Here is a 12,271-nt window from a genome sequence, read left to right on the forward strand (position 1 = left end):
GACATGTTGTATGAGTCGTCGTTTCTATCAGATTTGTATTGTTTCCAAGGGAAAAGCTTGGGGGAGGACTCAGTTCACAAAATGCAAAACTCGACGATCGGATTCACGGACCTAGAGCTTTTCCATGTGTTTATATTGTAAATATTTTTGATTTCATCAAATTATTTATTCATTAAAAGAAATTTTTGTGAAGCACAGTGAGTGACAGTCATTTTTCTTAAGGCCTGGAAACGATTTTCTGTATGATGTTACTCTATGTGAATTCTCAACTCAATAAATGATGACCCGTAAGCAGCCGTGGCGTGTTCCTGGTGTCCCAGCGCACAGGCGGTGGAGGCCGCACCCGTCACGCCAGCGCACAGGGGGAGAGAGTGCTGCCGGGGCCTGTTTGTTGGAGCAGGTAGGGTAGAGTTTTTTGAGAGAGTGTGCGTCAGTGAGAGCGCTGGGCCCGTCACAGTGGCCTGCCCTGGTGCTGAGGAGGCTCAGCCATGAACCTGCACCGTAGGGCATGAGCCCTGACCTTGTGGGGCAGCCAGGCCAGGGGCCATGGCAGGGACTTGCTAACTGGAGCATCCTCTTCCTTTCTCTATTTCCCCTCGGTCTCCAGGGGATAATATCTCTCTTCTCTATGCCTCAGGCCAACCTAAGACTTGCTGAAAGAACAGTTTGTAAAGGGTTAGAGAATCAATGCATTTAAGGACACCGAGCTGAACAAGTTCCCACCAGAAGGGAAAGATGGACACACATGGAGAGAGCAGCAGGGCTCCTGCTCCGCGCCACCCCGGCTCTGGCCGCTGGCACAGAGGGCAGGTGCACGGTGGCCTTGCAGCTTGCATTTAGCTTGGGTTTTAGGCTGTGTTAATGATTGCCAAGAGCTGACAGAGACGAAGCTCTGTCGAACACCTCTTGTGAGCCAGACACCATGCAGAGCACCTTCCCGTGTGGTAGCACATGCTCCCAAAACACGAGCCAGGTACGACGATGAAACCCACCTGACAGGTGAAGAAACTCAAGCTAGAAAAGACTGAATCACCTGTCCAGAGTCACACTGGCTAGCAAGTGCCAGAAGCCTCCAGAGCCCATGGGAGGTGGAGGGGCAGCACCCTCACTGCAGCAGAGGAACAGCGTCCGCTAGTGCCAAGACAGGGACTGGCCTGCCACCCCCTGTGGAAAGTGGAGAGGCTGGAGGGCACTGTTCCTGCCTGCTCTGGGGATCTTGGTGACCAAAGACTTCAAGGGCAGAGGTTGCCCTCCAAGAGGACTGACCTGGACATCTGCATGTTAGACCTTTACTGCTTTGCTGTACCCTGAGCGATCTATATGCCCCGATTGGTGTAAGTTTCTCTAGACCCGTCCTTTAAACTGGGTGGGTGGGACTCTGTCCCCTAGGAAGAGCTGACTGCAGCAGACCTTCGAGTCTGCACTCAGTGCCTCCCACGCAGACTCCTCCTGGAGGATGGTCCCCGCCATCCCACCCAGTTCTCTTTGCTAAGCTCCTAAAAGACTAGCCGGCTGCTATTTTTGTCTGTCCCTCTTCCAAATGATTTCTCCAGGATATAGGAATAGGGATGAAGACGTATGGACCGCTGTCCCCTTTGTGGGTGAATTTCGCCCTGACCAGGGGAGTGTAGTGAAGCCCTTGGCCCTCCCTGATGGTGGCGTGGCTCTGTGCTCCAGTCCCTCAGCCTGGGCACAAAGGCAGCTCATCTGAGCATGGCGAGGAAGTGATCTGAGATGCGCGAATCTAATGACCCAGCCACTTCGCAATCGTTCCCTGCGTCATCATACCCCGGTCTCACATTGGAGCCACTTGTTTTCAATCTCTTGGATTTTTATCTTTCTTTCGCTTATTTCACCTTTTAATGGAAATAGTGACAGAAACAAAGGTACAGGCATTTTGTGGCTTTTTCAGATTTCCCATGAGGCCTCGCAGCGTGATTGAGACCTGTTATTTCCAGTGCACAGAGAAAGTTTCTGCCCCTCGCAAGCAAGAGAAGCCACCCTCTTGGCTGAGAGTCCTTCTCTGTCTTCCCGCAGTGCTCTGGCTTCCCCTCTGTTGTGGCGTCCGGAACCCCCCACACACTTCAAAGCCTGGGACTGCTCTGGCATCTGATGGTCCTGCCTCCGACTGCCTGGCACAGTCCTCCTCCAAGTCAGCTTCACAGCAGCCCCTCAGGATGCTTTTGTAACATGTCAGCACAGCAAGACTGAGGTGCGTTTCCAGGATTCCATTCTCTGTATATTTCCAGGTGGGGTGTGCTGCAGGGGCCGTTTGGTTAAGACATAGAGGCAGAAGGGAAACGGCAGCTGTATCGTTTTTACACTCAGGAGGTAGAGCAGCTGTGGACCCCGCAGGTGAATAACTGGTGTGAGCTCCCCCAGCTCTCTCCTAAGGGCCCTCCCACCTCTGCTCACTGGGTCAAACTCATGCCTGCATTATTAGGTTTCGTTAAGGTACCCTACTGCCAGGACGAAAATGGGCATTAGTTACCTTCTGCTGAATAACAAATTGTCCCCAAAGTTGGAAACTTAACAATGAACATTTATTATCTCACACCATTTCTGTCGGTCAGAAGTTCAGAAATGATTTAGTTGGATGATTCTGGCTCAAAGATCACTCATGAGGTGGCCATCAGATTGGGTCAGGGCCGCAGTCATCTGAGAGCTTGACTGGAGCTGAAAATAAACTTCTAAGGTAGCTCACTCGCAGGCCTGGCAAAGTGTGACTGGCTGTTGATGGGAGGCCTCTGTTTCCCCCGATGTGGGCCTGTCCACAGCTGCTTAACTGTCCCCACAGCATAATACTGACTTCTTCCAGGGGTTCAGAAAGGAACAAGGCAGAAGCCACAATTTCTGATACGATCTAGCCTTGGAAATCATATACTGTCATTGCCACAATACCCTATAGTTTCAGAAGTCAGTCCTATTCACTATGGGAGGGGACTGCACAAATACCAGGGCATGGGGATCACTGGAGCCATCTGGGAGGTTGGCCACAACCTGCTGGCCAGCTTCAGACCTCCCATATCAGCCAGCACCTCAGCATCTGCAGGCTGGTTGGCTGGAGCATAGCAAATCTCATCCCTGGAACATCTGGCTTGCCAGTCAAAGCTCCCCCCACATACCATCCCGTCTGTCCTGCTATGCATTTTCATCCTACCACCTTCTACTGCAGACAGCGCTCCAAGTCGTTTGTAGTATGCCCTAAGGAAACTTTATTCCATTGTAAATAAACTCGATTAACACAGGCTTGACTAACAAGGCTCTCTTTCCCTAAACTCCATGGAAATGCCCCCTCTGAAACTTTCTCAAATAGACGTAAGTCACTCTGTCATGTCTCAAAGATGTAATCAGTTTCAACAACCACCCTCATACTCCACTTGAGCGGATGGCCACACCCTGCAGCCTGTCCCCTCGAACTGCCTGACCGCTGAAATCTTAAAAAACATGCCAAATTCTGACTCCAACCTCTTCAACTGCTAGCTTTCTCTTTGACTCCAACCTCTTCAACTGCTAGCTTTCTCTTTGCCGTATTCTTTTATTCTTGTTCTTCGTATCTATGAAAACCCCTAGTCCAATCCCAAGTGCTGCACCCTTTCTTACCTTTTCCACAGAACAACCCGAGCTCCATGATGTATCACTTCAACCAGTTTTGCTAACACCCTCTCATGCCCTTGACACTTCATACTTCTGTAATATCCACTCTACAAATGGTTAATCTTAGAGAAACTTCCGGGACTTTTAATCTCAGACAAACTAGGGTAACAAAAACCAATTTACCCTCCTAAGTGTAAGAAATAACTGGGAAATATATATATATTTTTAAATGGTGTGCAAGATACTGGACATCAGGCAATGGAGGATAACAATCTCCAGGACACAGGAAACAAATTGGGTGACTCCTAGGATTGTGCAGCTTATGGCCTGAGGGAACTTCTAGAACACGGGTGCAGGGAGGGGAGATCCGGGTGGAGCCACATGGTTTCTCCTGTTTGAGGAGATAAGGCTGAAAGTCAAAAGGGCCAAAGTGGTGAACATCTGCGGGGCAGAGTGTGAGACATACAGCTACGCAGAGCAAGAGTTCTAAAGATCTCAGAGCGTCGCCCTCAAGTCTTTAGCTAAGTACTGATCACAACAAGCTTGTAAGGACATTACAAAGAAAAAACAAAACAAAAAGATTAGAAGGAACAATACTCAGAGTTCACACAGGCCAGAATAGTTCCAACGACCCAAATTGAACTTCAAGAGATGAAAACTACAAAGCCTGAGAGATGTAGCAAGTTTAACTATGTTGTGGACTATACTAACCATCTGTTTCCTAATATAGCCTGAAGTGGCCTGGGTCCAACGGGAACTAGGCCTGACCCTCCCCAAATGCTTCCAGGAGGGGGCTCTCTGGGAGGTGACACCTCAGGCCAGGGTGCCCATGCCATGCTCACCTTGCTCTCAGTCCTACCTGCTTCTCTCCACCTCACACCTTTGCTCACCAGACCACCACAGGGGATCACCTGGCCACACACAGCAGCCTCCTGCCCCCAAAACTCAACACGAGCCTAGGGGTCTTTGAGAACTTGAACACCATATTGCATCACTGGATCCCAAACCTGCTGATGGCTCCCGAGGGCTCTGGGAACATTCAAACTCCAAACTCCTCACCATGCCTAAGAGACCCTTCTGTGTCTCCAGCCTCGTCAGCCGATTCCCCACTACATTCTGGCTCCTACCCACCCGTGAGAGCCCTCTCAGCCACCACGCCAGGTCAGACTCCACTGGGACGAGCCCCTGCTCCTCATGCTCTTTGGTGACTTTTGCCTGCTTGTCCTTATCATCTTCCCCATTGCCACCACTATGGCAGCTTCGGCTGCTGTCCAGCGGGGTGGCCCAGGCCACCAGCTTGGATAGCCCTGGGGCCCAGTGTGGCCGTGTTGGTGGTGCCCACTGTGTCAGGCAGTGGCAGGGTGGTATCCATAGTCCTGTCCCAGCTCAGCTGCGTGTCCAGGCCCAGTGCTGGTATAGGAGGCAGCAGCTGTAGACTAGGCAGCAGCGGGAAGCAACCTCTGCTTGCCCCTCCCCTCTGTATCAGGCTCATCCACTCATATAAGGACAACAGCAATGATTTCATATGCCCCATCTGCTTTGATATGATTGAAGAGGCATACATGACAAAATGTGGCCACAGCTTTTGCTGTAAGTATATTCATCAGAGTTTGGAGGACAATAATAGATGTAGCAAGTGTGACTATGTTGTGGACTATACTAACCATCTGTTTCCTAATTTGTTGGTGAACGAGCTCATTCTCAAACAGAGCAAAGATCTAAGGAAAAGAGGTTCAAACTGGACCACTCAGTGAGTAGCACCAATGGCCACAGATGGTGAATATCTCAAGATTTGTTGGGAACTGACCAAGATAACCTTGATTTGGCCAATATCAACCTCATGTTGGAGCTACTAGTGCAGAAGAAGAAACAACTGGAAGCAGAATCACATACAGCCCAACTACAGAATCTTATACAATTCCTCAAGATTGCAAGAAGAAATAGGAGAGAACAACTGGGACAGTTGCAGAAGGAGCTACATGTTCTGGAAGAGGATATTAAAAGAGTGGAAGAAATGAGTGGCTTATACTCTCCTGTCAGTGAGAATAGCACAGAGCCTCAACTTGAAGCTCCTCCTGCGTCACACAGTAGCGTTATGGATTCCACAGGATATAGCCAACATCCAGGTTTCAGTGGCAGTTCTTAGACAAAGAAACAGCCTTGACATAACAGCACATTAGCGTCAAAATGAAAATGGCCCACTGCTCATTTTGAAGACCTGGAGCAGTGTTACTTTTCTACAAGGATGTCTCACGTCTCAGATGATAGTCGAACTGCCAGCCAATTGGATGAATTTCAGAAATGCTTGTCCAAGGTTACTCAGTATAAATTGGTACAAACTTTAACCACATTATGCCCTAGTGATCTCTATAATGATTCCAGGATAGTCTCTGGTATTGAATTTGACCAGGATTGTGACTATTTTGCAATTCCTGAGGTTACAATGAAGATTAAAGTCTATGAATATGGCACAGTCATCCAGGATGCAGTGGATATTCATTACCGTGTGAATGAAATGACCTCAATTCCAAAATCAGCTGTATCAGTTGGAGTAGTTACCATAAGAATCTGTTAGCTAGCAGTGATTATGAAGGCATTGTTATCCTATGGGATGGATTCACAGTACAGAGGTCAAAGGTCTAACAGGAGCATGAGAAGAGGTGTGGAAGTGTTTAATTTGATGGACCCTAAACTCCTGACTTTGGGTTCTGATGATGTAAAAGTGAAGCTGTGATCTACCAGTCTGGACAACTCAGTGGCAAGCATTGCGGCAAAGGCTGATGTGTGCTGTGTTAAATTCAGCCTCTCTTCCAGATGCCATTTGGCTTTTGGCTGTGCAGATCACTGTGTCCACTACTGTGATCTTCGTAACATTAAACAGCCAATCGTGGTATTCAAAGGACACTGAAAAGCAGTCTCTTGTGCAAAGTTTGTGAGTGGTGAGGCTAACGCTGTGGAATGTAGGGAAACTGTACTGCCCACATTCCTTCAAGGGTCATATCAATGAAAAAAACTTTGTAGGCCTTGCCTCCCGTGGAGATTATATAGCTTGTGGAAGTGAGAACAACTCTCTCAACCTGTACTATAAAGGACTTTCTAAGACTTTGCTAACTTTTAAGTTTGATACAGTCACAAGCATTCTGGACAAAGGCCGAAAAGAAGATGATACAAATGAATTTGTTAGTGCCACATGCTGGAGGGCACAACCAGATGCAGAGTTCAGTGTGCAGATTGCTGCTAACAGTGAGGGTACAATTAAGGTGCTAGAATTGGTATGAAGGGTTTACTCAAGTCTAATTGTGCTTGACCCTGCTGAAATACATCTGCAGCTGACAATGAGAGAAGAAACAGAAAATGTCATGCGATGTCTCTCCCCAGAGTCATTATGGGTTTTGGATTTGTTCTGAGTATTTTTTCTTTTTCTTTTTTTCCTCCTCTGTGACCTTTGGGACATGGGGAATACCCAGTGAACTCTGCACCATCAGTGTCACTCCATAGACATTGCTACTGTTGGTGTTGTGGTTGTTGGTTACCTAATTTTTGTGATAGGGAAACACATTCTTTTACATAAAAATAAATAGCAAAAAAGTTTATTGAGCTACAAATAAATGTATATATATTACTTTTTTCTTGTTTAAATATTTTTAAAAGATAATTTTTACATAAAACTAATGTATGTAGGTTACAACATATGCAGAAGTAAAAGGTTTAACAACAATAGCTGGGAGAGGAAAAATTGCAGTATTCTGCTATCAGATTCTTCTACTATGCATGAAGTATAACATCACTAGGAGGTAGACAGTGATAGGTTTAAGATGTACACACACACCCTAGAGCAACCACTATAATAACACAGCAAAGAGTTATGGTGACTAAGCCAACAAAAAAGATTAAATGGAATCTAAAAGAGACTCAATTAATCCAAAAGAAGGCAGAAAAAGAGGGAAAATGGAACAAAGAACAGATGGGACAAACAGAAAACAAAGAGCAAGATGGTAGATTTAAACTTAACGCTATCGATAATCACATTAAATGTAAATGGGCTAAACACCCCAATTAAAAGTCAGAGACTGTCAGATTGAATAAAAAGAAAGATCCAACTAGATGCTGCCTACCAGAAACCCACTTTAAACATTAAAACAACAACAACAACAAATAAACACAGCCAGCTGCTTTCTTCAGTACACCAAGCTGCTGAGAGCAGCTAGGAAAAAAAATTACACAAATGAGTATCTTATTGCCACTGTAAATTCATGGTATCCATCTTTCCTTTTACACTCCTCATGGCCAGTAATCTGAGGTTCCTCCACACTCAGGCTCCCTGTGCTATAGCAGTGGCTTTCTTCCCTACTCCACAGGAAAAATAAGCTGTTCACCCTCACACCTGTTACGTTTCCACACCTGTTATGTTTCCACCCCGTTTTTGCCACATTCGGGGAAACAGTAATCATTTCCCTCCTTCAAAAGACAAGTCTTAAGAGCAGGAATGGTCCCTGAGGCCCCACAGGGACAGGAGGTGCTGGCTGCTTCCTCTCCCCCAGGAGGTCCTTCTCACTGCCTCTGCATGTCACACCCCATTTCCCCAGGGGCTCGATCAGAGAACCTAAGCATTCTCAGACAACCTCCTAAATATCTCATAGATCCATTCTGATCTCTCTAATTCCACCAACAAGGTGCTTCCAAGCCTCATGTATTTGGTCTCTACCTGACCAGCAAACTCTTCTCCTAGTATTTGATCCTGTTCCTCCAATCCACCCACCGGTCTGCACCCAGACTGATCCTTCAGAAAGCCAAATGTGAGCCTGTCACTCATCCCTACTTCCCACTCTCTGCCTTCCCATTGCCTTTGAGAAAAACCTCTGGCTCTTCAGCCAGCCTCATGTGGCCAGTCACCTCATCCAGGCTCCCTGCTCCTGGGGGCCGTAGTCCTCCTTCAGGTCCTCTGCATCTCAGCTCTTTCTCATCTCAAAACGCTGGCATATGCTCTGCCCTCGGCCTTGAAAGCAACTCCACCCTCTCTCCATCTCCTCCCCATACCTGTCCTCCAGCTTTAGTGGCATGACTTATTCCACAAACACAGGGGATGCAAGTTTCACTTTCAAAATTTTCTTCCAGTCAACTCATATCTGACTCCAGCCCTATCGTGCCAGGCTGGAGGAAAATTAGCTCTCCGTCTTTCCTGAGGTTTTTACTCTACCCTACCCTCCAAATTTTACAGAATCCTGGGGTCTTCTGCGGGAAGCTCCCACTGTCCAGTAAGCATTCATCAGTCTGCCTCTGTCTGTGATTGCCTGGAAACCCCTGTCCAGTCCGTGTGGTCATGGGGCCTGCAGGCTCCACTGTTTCCTGGAGCTGCCTGGACCACAGGACACTGGAGAAGGCGGCGCCGCCGGGTGGCCAGAGCCCTGCCCTCTGTGTGCACCACCCAGACAGCCTCTCTGGGGTCCTGCCACCTCCTGGGGTTGCAACGACAGATGGCTGCGTAGTTGGCTCATTCTCTCTCCACAGTCCTGAGACATTGTTTCTCTTTTGTGCAACTTCTCCCAGTCTCTCTCCCTCCCGCTTGGGGACACCTGTAACAACTAGTTCCGTGTGCTCTCCTCCCACCAGCAAAGGTCCTGGAAGCTAAGACTCAGAAAGCCTCATTCCCGCTTCCAAGGGGAAAGGGAAATGATAACTGAAAGGAAACACCAACTCAAAAAGGTATCCCGCCTCATTCCAGAGAGCCTTCCCTGGCCCCGCAGGCTGTGCTCACTGATCTGTCTCTTGGGACTCTTCTCCCTCCTTTCTAACGCTCAGTGTCCCTGTATCCACACGTTCAGTGTCTGAGTCACCCACCAGACTGGAAGCCCCGTAGGGCTCGAAGCGTCACACGGTGCCTGCCACTTCGTGTTTATTAGTACTGGTAGAATAAGTGGACGAAGGCAGGAGTCAACAAACAGTACACTTGCTAGCCCTTCGTATGCACAGGCAAAACCTATATACTTGGAGAATCTGTTCTGGGTTTTGACAAACTCTGAAACACCCAGAAAAAAAATACTTGCTCTTTCTTGAGAAACTGCTGTAAAGTCCAGGCTAGAAAGGAAAAAGGAATCGGACATTGGTCTTGGTCCTGATAGAAAAAATTGTGGAAAGCCAAAGGAAAGGTACCTGTTTTAAAGGAAGGGAGCTTAAAATGCAGGCAAACATCAGACAGCATGTCATCGTCACTTGTTTTTATTCTAGCTAATGGCATTTAACTGGCTGCGGTGATACAGTGTCTCAGCCCTGGATGACACACACTCCTGTAAAGGGAAGTCTGAAGTGTGGGAGCAACCAGTGCGCAGTCTATTGTGTCCCACATCAGAATAACAACTCTTACCTCCTCTCCAGCGCTCGCGCCGAGGGGAATGGTGGTGGTTTCAAACTAGGTCCACAAATTCTCTGCTGAACCTCCCTGCAAGAGGTGGAGCCTAATTCCCATCTTCTTGGATATGGGCTGACTGAGTGACTCAGTTGTAACAAGGAGGACAAAGTGGAATGAAGGTGTACAATTCCAGGACGAGGTCATGAGAAGGCACAGCGGTGAATGCCCCTTTGGAGAAGCCCCACAGATGAGGAACTGAGGCCTCCAACCAACAGCCAGCGAGAACCCAGCAGTCATAGACTGAGTGGGAAGTGGATCCTCCAGCCCAGGCAATCCAGTGACCAGAGCCCCAGTCTACACCTTGACTGCAAGCCCACGAGAGACGCTGCACCAGAGCCACCCACCCAAACCACACTGACTCCCGGCTCTCCAAAACTGTGCAAGATCACTACTATTTGTTATTTTAAGCTGTGGAATTTTGAGGATAATTCTGTACCTCTGACTTAGGCTCTCGTTCTGGCATCCATTAGGAGGTTCCAGAGAGAGGTACTTCCAACCTAGAAACTTAAAGGTATAGGTCAAAGTTCCCTATGGTCCAGGTTCTGGAAACTTCTACCCATGGGATATTTCCCCAAGTGTGGTACACAAGATGATTGTAGATGGTGCAAAGATAAGCGTTTATTTTCATAACACTTCTGAATTTCATTTACTATGGATTGGAAAAGTGCTGGTTTTCCACTTTGGAAAAGTGATGGCAGCCCATGTAGGTTTGCTGTTGGTTCATTAAAGCAACGCTAAGATGCCCTTTATCCCTCTCTGTTAACACAAATAATAGAATGAAAATGCAATTGCCACAGCTAACTCAATTAAAAGCATTTCTGAAAGTCGCCCCTTGCTCCTGGTGTATTGAAGACTAGATTTGGAGCCACTTGTCACCAGCCCCATGGTGGACTGTGCCATTTACTCCCCACAAAGGACCCCAGGAAACCAACGTAATCAGCCCCGTTATACAAGTGAAGAAACTGATGTTCTGGGAGGATGAGTGGCGTCCCTGAGGCTGCATGGCTGCACAGGGGCAGCTGCAGGATTTCAACTCAGGCTGACCCCACCTGCGAGCCCCACGGACCCTGCTGTGGTGTTGGGGATCTAGGGCCAACTGCCTGGGTCCCAGCTGCCAGTGCCTTGTTCTTGGGCTCTTTGATCTTGGTCAGTGTGTCTAATCTCTGTATCTTAATTCCTGCATCAGATCAACTCAGTTAAGTTCTTCCTCACATACTGCATATTCTGAGAACATGCCTGGGTTCTTCCTTCCTTTCCTTCTCTCCCCTTATTGAAAACGAACCGCTGTCTTGTGACTAGTGTGGCCTTGGCAGTTTTCGCCCACGGCATTTCCACGGAGGCGGCTGCCTCCCCTTCCTCCCACATGGAAGACAGCACATTGGCAGCTAATTCATGGGATGAAGGCGGAGGCGGTGCAGATCAGTGAGCCTGGGAGCAGCAATGAATGCCGGGGGATGCCTTCGCTGCAGCAAGCGCTCAGTCCTGCAGTGTGACTCAGAACCACTCGTCACCAGCAGCCTCGGGCAATCCACCAGCCTGAAACCACAGGACAGGACGGGCAATCCCAGCACGGAACACTGATGCCCGTCATCCTTTAAAGACTCAGAGGCAGTCACGAGAGGGAGTGGATCAGAGCCACTCTGGACTTCTCACAGCCAGCTCAGACCCTCGCATGTGTGACATGCACAGGGTGCCCAGTCTTCCTGGGCCTTTGGATGGAGCCCCCAGCCACCTGGAGGGAGCATTGAAACGGAAGATGCTTCACTCACACTTGGTGTTGCCTTCTCAGGTCCCAGCACCTGCACAGAGGCCTCTCGGGGTACGACAGTCGCCTGCTGAATGGCACCTTCCCCTCCAGCACCTGCAGGCCTTCCCTGCACCTGCCCTGCCCCAGTGCTCCTGCCTGGCCCTGGAGAAGGATGGAGATGCAGGGTTTCGTGGGGAGTGCCGGGAAGGGGCTCCTCGGGAAAGGGAAGCTGATGGCAGCCCCTCCCTCACCTGCCCCAGCAGCTGAGCTCATCTCCCGGGGGGACACTCATGCTCCCTAGAAGTGACAGGTGGGCCCGCTACCCACAGGCCAGCAGAACACAGCTCCTTTGGGGTGGGGGAAATCCTGCCCTTTCCTTGGCCGCAGCCATCCCCACGCGCCCACTGAGTCAGGACGGAGGCCCAGCCTGAAGGTGGGGGCTGGAGGGAGCACAGCGGGCATGAGGAGGCGCTCCAGCTGTTCCTTGTTCTAAGTGGGAGCTCCCTGGGAGGACAGATGAC

The 12,271-nt window shown here is 49.0% G+C and overlaps 1 pseudogene; it reads left to right on the forward strand.

Annotated features, from left to right (window-relative positions):
- The first annotated feature begins 5,241 nt into the window (after positions 1–5,241).
- On the forward strand, positions 5,242–7,101 carry LOC105478865 (E3 ubiquitin-protein ligase COP1-like; annotated as a pseudogene).
- The last annotated feature ends 5,170 nt before the right edge of the window (positions 7,102–12,271 follow it).

The sequence above is a fragment of the Macaca nemestrina genome, chromosome 19 (assembly GCF_043159975.1).
Source record: "Macaca nemestrina isolate mMacNem1 chromosome 19, mMacNem.hap1, whole genome shotgun sequence".
NCBI classification, from domain to species: Eukaryota; Metazoa; Chordata; class Mammalia; order Primates; family Cercopithecidae; genus Macaca; species Macaca nemestrina.